This window comes from Cervus elaphus, chromosome 20 (assembly GCF_910594005.1).
Source record: "Cervus elaphus chromosome 20, mCerEla1.1, whole genome shotgun sequence".
Classification (NCBI taxonomy): Eukaryota; Metazoa; Chordata; class Mammalia; order Artiodactyla; family Cervidae; genus Cervus; species Cervus elaphus.
In genome coordinates this window covers 133,938,904-133,945,476 of record NC_057834.1, presented here as the reverse complement: position 1 = coordinate 133,945,476, position 6,573 = coordinate 133,938,904, and positions in this window count along the sequence as shown.

Below are 6,573 nucleotides of genomic sequence, written 5' to 3'. Positions count from 1 at the left end.
GCTTTCTTGGTCTGCATTAGGAGAAACTGCAAGGGTTTACAAATTTAAAGATCAATATTTCTAGAATCAGAAAATTTTAAACATATAATTTTTGAAAATGAGAATGTTACAAATTAAGCATATAGATGAGAACTAACATTATAGTCAGAGTCAATTTTTGCCTTAAGTTCTGTTATAATTAACCAAGAAAAAATTGAAATAAAGACACTAAACATTCAGGAAAGGAAATTAGAACAAAATTCAGAAAAAAACTAATATGAGAAAATAGTGAAAAGAAAATAATAAAACAAATAAACATATTAATAAATTAAAGGCAGCTTTTGACAAATAAATGCTTCTTTAAGAAGCAATTAACAAAACAGATAACACTAGACTGCTTGCATCATGAGGGTAGGAATCCTGCCCATTTCATTGACCCTGGGATCCTCAACACATAAAGCATTGCCTACAATTTAGTAAGTCAACAAAAGCCACCTGTGAAAGGATAAAAATAAATATACAACTTGAAAGTATAGTGAAAAGATGACAGAAAACATAATCATATAAAATGAAGAAAAACATGGAGATAGCATGATAGGGAAGTTAAAAATTTAAGTATTTCCATAAATTTAAAAACCTCTATGAAATAGAAAACAGTGTTTATCAAAATGAAGCCAACAAGAAAAAAAAATCCTAAAGTAAAATCGATGAGAAACTTGTTTAAAATATCTCCAAATAATAATCTAGGGCCAGCCAATTCAGTCTGTGACTATTACTTTAAAATCAGAAAAACCTACAATATTCATGCAGTGTAAACTGTTCCAAAATTTAGTTTTTAAAAGTGTGTGTGGAGGCAGGAAGGAAGGGAAGGACAATTAAAGCTATAAACTGAAGAAGAACATATTTATAATATTATAAATATTCACTGTCTCACATCTCATGCTTAAAATGTTTTGACTATCATTTTATATGTCAAGAAATGCCATAAAGAATGATGAGTGAAGTAACAGATTTGGAAAAATACTGGTCATGCCAACAGATAATTAGAGAAAGGAAAGTATATTCCTGACCCTGTATGTTCTCTCACTAAGCAAATATATGCAACAAAAGAAGAGATGCAAATAGATTATAAACATTGTTTAAATATCAGCATCATTAGGGGCTTAAAAATATTAAACAAGATCAAATTGCAAACATGAAAAAAAAAGAAAAGATAATACCCAGTTTTGACCAGGGTTGTAGGAAATAGTACTCACATATAAGGCTAATTGGAGATAAATTTGAAGAACTTCTGTAGAGGGTGATTTGGCAATATGCATCAAAGGTCTTAAAAATATTCAAATCTATCAACTTCTAAATCCCGCTTTTTAGAATAATACTTTTTATCCAATATGTAATACCTCTTCTTGGGATAACCAGAGTATACCCAGGTTGCAACAAAGATGTTCATTTTAGCATTGTTTATACTCACAAATATGGAACCATGTCTGATATTTTGTTGATATAAATGCTTCAAAGTGTTTTCAACTTCATTTTCTCATTTAATTCTCAGAAAATCTCTTGGTGCTAAGATTATAATGCCCATTACAAAGCTTCAAAAATGACAAAGATCTCAGGAAAGTTATGGAACCTACCTAAAACCCTTGGGCTAATTGAGCTTGAGCTTGGACTGAGCCTAGGTCTCCGGAGGTCTGGTCCACATGGTCTCTACCACGTTAGGATACTAGAGATGGATCTTAGAAGTTACATGGTTCATGCAAGCCCCGAGGTTGGATCAGTAACTCAGTCTGGTTAGCAAATGACTGAGCATAACCGCCTTCTTCTTGTAACAATAATCTTAAGACTGCATCAAATGTTGGTCTGTAACTCTCAGAACAGAGAATGGTTTTGAGGACAAAGCCACAGGAAAAAGATTTGGGGGAAGCTAAGAGATACTCCAGAAGTTTGTTTCAGCAAATACCCAGCTTCCTCAACAAAAATATTTTTATTTTAAAATAAAGTAGTAGCATCACTCCTTTAAATTATTAATACCCGTGCATGTGTGCTAAGTCATTTCAATCATATCCAACTCTGCAACTCTATGAGACTGTAGCCCACCAGGCTCCTCTGTCCATGGGAGTTCCCCGGGGAGAGTACTGGTGTGGGTTGCCATTTCTTTCTCCAGGGGATTTTCCCGATTCAAGGAGTAAAACTGCGTCTCCTGCCTCTCCTGAATTGGCAGGTGAATTCTTTACCACTGAGCCGCCTAGGAAGCCCTTTAAAGTATCCAGTAGACTTTAAATATCAGAATGAATTAACATACACTATCATCCATTAAAACACAACCAGCAACAAAAAGTTCTTCTTTAGCCATTGAAAATTTTGCATGCTTCCCTTTCTCTTTGAATTCATATTTCCATTCCTATAGAATTGAATCTGATGTGAAACACTTTATGTTTGAAAGTAGTCCATTGATTATATGTCTCTGAATCAAAAACGAATGTGCCCATAAGCAGGAGCTAAAATATGTTTTTAATATCCCATGTCCATATGCATTGAGATGCTAAAAATTACCTCTGGATCACATTACCATTACAATTATTAGTAGCAAAGAACTGACCAAAATACAAGTAGATTCCATATTTTGATGGATAAATATTAACCATAAAGGGGAAATGTTATCAGAAATTTATCTCTTCATGAGATGAATGATGCTATCTCAGTTTTCAATTGTTTTATGAGTAGGATTATTCTCCTTCTAGAGTGAGTTAGAATTCACAGTGAAACTACTTCTATGTTTTTCATTTTTATAACTACCAGCACTAAGGATTTTTCTCTTGCACGCGGAAGTTGATTTTTTTAATTTTTAGATTTAACTTTTTTTCAGTCAGTGTCACTCAATTCTTTGAATTTTCTGAGTTATGTGCCAAAAACATGTACTGCTTTTTCATCAAGAAAGAGAATAATTTTAATGATCATCAACTGTTGACTTTTTGGAAAGCAAACATAGAAATTGCCACCTGGTGCGTGAAAGGATTTTTATCTAGTCATTAAAGCCTTTCAACGTTTTCCAGACCATCACTGACATTAAATGGAGAAGGAAGTGGCAACTCACTCCAGTATTTTTGACTGGAAAATCCTGTGGACCGAGGAGCCTGGTGGGCTACATTCCATGGGGTCACAAAGAGTCAGATATCACTTGGCAACTAAACAACAACCAACATGAAAATGTTTTTTCGCAAAGAGTCCTATGGGTGAGTAGGAGGCAGTTCCTTTATGAAATGTACCAAACAGATAGTGGGAGAGGGGAACCCCAGCTTCATCACCTGCTGAGGACACTGAGACTCTCCAGATGACTCAATTCCTCCTGCCTGGTCCCCACTGGAAACTCTTCTTATTTCTGGGGCTTTGTGGTCCCCAGGCTGAAGACCTCTGGTCAATAGGGCTACTGACCACCTGAATCAGGAACCTTAGTCAAAAAGAATAGTCAAAGAGGCTCCAGGCTAGGATGGCAGACTGACCATCAGAGTCTAGTTTTGTTCTCTCCTAACAGCACCCAGTCTGATTTTGCTAAATCAGTGAAAGACGGGAAGGAATTAGAGGAGGGAGATGGAGACAGGGCCGCAGGTGAGCAGGAGCAAAGATGACAATATGACCGCAACAGCTTTGGGAGAACTGGAAAGAAGATGGGTGCAGGGATGGCTGAAGAGCTTAAAAAGTTGACTTCACTTTCAGAAGAGAAGCTGAGAACCAATCTGACTCTGAAAGGCCCTTGGAGAGTCAGCTCTAGGTACCTGTGGAGCTGGGGGTAAACCCAGGACAGCTTGTGTACGCTGACGGAGGACAGTACTTTCAGACTGGAACCCTGTGACTCTGGAGACAGACAGTGAGGTCAGTGTCCTGGAGTCACTGATGGATGGTCTGTCTTTTACCTGAGGACAGAACTCCTGGGGTCAGCCTGACCCATCTGGGCTTGTCTTCCCTGTGTGTGGATGAGGTTTCTATTCTCCCCTCAATATACTGGCCCCTGGTCCACCTGAGATCCCTAATTTTACCCTACAAAAGTGTTCACACTTGGCCTCCTTGACAGCTGGAGGTGAGCCAGCAAGCTCAGAAGCTTAGAAAGTGTGACTAGCTCCCTGACCTTGTTCCTACTGGGGTCCCCAGCCCACCCCTCCCATCTGCCTGATGCCCCAGCGAGGGTGGTCCCTGAGGCTCCCAGAACCCACTCAAGATCTTGCTTATGGCTCCCCCAGAAGGGGCTGTTGTAAACTCCCAGGAAAGCAGAAGCCAGGCTCTACAATAGAGATGGTTCCATTTACTCTCCTGGGAGCTTTCATTTCCAAGCAGGGTTACAATCTTTTCTTTATGTCATAAGCACTAAATTTGTGCTTATTACCCTGTTTCTCTAAACGAAACAACACGTTGCTCAGGAATATATATATAGGTGGTAAAACAATAAAGAAAGCAAGGATGTGTTTAGCCTGAAAGTACGGGAAGGAAGTTCTTGGTGAGAGGCACCAGGCAGCCCTTGCAGGACTGCTAATGCCTTACTTTTTATCGCGAAGGTGGATGAGTGGATGTTTGTTTTATTACTGGCTTTCAATGTGTGTATTTATTTCATACACACGCGAGCACACACACACACACACACACACACACACACTCTCTTTCTCTGTTGAGAGCTTAGCCAGTGCTATTAATTCCCCAGGGAGAACCAATTCAGAATCCCTGCATAATTGAGGTTCTGACCTGAACATTTAAGGAGCAGCTCAGGGCTTTGGTGACCCTCTTATGATGTCACTCTGGGTGTCCTGTTGCAGGGACTACCCAGTTTCCCTGGTAAGTCTCTGGGTGATTTCACCGCAGCTCCAGAAGCATTGCTGGAGAAGAGCTTCTCTTCTTGGGAATCTGCCCTCCCCTACCCCTCCTTGTCCACCAGTGACATTTTCCTCCATGCTTCCTTCAAAGCATCCCGCCTTTCTTCCTTTTGAAGAAATAGGGCAACCAAACTGCCATCAGTCTGGAGAAACCTGTGCAAGCTCCTTGCCTCTCCAACCACCTGGGTTTGAGGCCTTAGAAGCCCTGACTTAGGGAGTCAGTGATGCAAGTGTTCTCATTACTGGAAGTGCTGCCTCCCCGCAGAGGAGAGCAACTTGGGGACCAGTTATGGTTAGTGAGTTTCGGACACTGGTGTTGGGCTGCAGATGGCATATCCTGGCTCTGTGGCCATGCTGGGCTTGATTCTCTCCCCTCTGCTTGTTCGCTTGTCTTTACAGAAGATGCTGAGATGCAGCCCAGTAACCAGCCTCCAAACACTGATCCTTCCGGCCCCACTTAGTTCTCAGGTTTCCAAGCCACTGTCGCGTGCTGCTGAAAGCCAGGGTGAGGGTGTGCCCCTCTTGGCCACGGCAAAGTGGCTTCCAGGAGACATCTCATATAATGACACTGAACGGACACAGTGCTGGTGGTTCTGAGATTGGGTGGAGCAAGCCTTTGTCATTAAAGGCTCATTTTGGATTCTCCCCCTCTGTTAACACCCCAGGGTTTACAGCACATAAGCTTTTATGAGGAACGCTGCTCTCCAATCATATTTTCCTCTTTCTCACCCTTTATGCTGGCATTCCTTGAAGACATTGCTTACATGCACTGTGTTTGGCATACAGTTTGTGCTCCCCAATTTTTCATTAACCTGATAAATAAGTGAATGAGCTTGGAACTCAGCAGGGAGCATGTTTTCTCAGCCAAAGCCGTTGATGGCAAATTCCTCCCTCACCTCCACGTTGCTAGAGCATAAGCAGGAGAGGAACACGCAGAACACAGAGGCCACTGATGTGGAGATGCTGATCCACGCCCCGAAACCCAGCACTCCCAGCCCAGGACGCTCACCCCACACAGCAGGGAGTAACCTGTTTTGGTGGATGAAGGGTGCAGCTTGGTGCAGTGGTGAAGGAGAGGAGAGGGAACAGGAGGTCCTGAGTGTCCTGGAGGAATGTCACATGGGGAGGGGATTCCCTGGAGTAAACCTGCAGCTAAAGACCATCTAGTCAGGGCTATGGTTTTGCCAGTGGTCATGTATGGATGTGAGAGCTGGACTATGAAGAAAGCTGAGTGCCGAAGAATCGATGCTTTTGAACTGTGGTGTTGGAGAAGACTCTTGAGAGTCCCTTGGACTGCGAGGAGATCCAGCCAGTCCATCCTAAAGGAAATCTGTCCTGAAGACAGGTTATTCATTGGAAGGACTGATGTTGAAGCTGAAATGCCAATCCTTTGGCCACCTGACTCGTTGGAAAAGCCCCTGATGCTGGGAAAGATTGAAGGCAGGAGGAGAAGGGGATGACAGAGGATGAGATGGTTGGATGGCATCACCGACTCAATGGACATGAGTTTGAGTAAACTCCGGGAGTTGGTGATGGACAGGGAGGCCTGGCGTGCTGCAGCCCATGGGGTCTCAAAGAGTCGGTCACGACTGAGCGACTGAACTGAACTGAACTGAAAGACGAGCTCCCTCACTTCATCATGTGAATGCAGGGTTGTCCCACTCTGACGTCACACCTCTTGAGCAAGTAATTCGAAGAGGACGCGGATGTGGCTTCAGAGACCCCAGGCCACAGG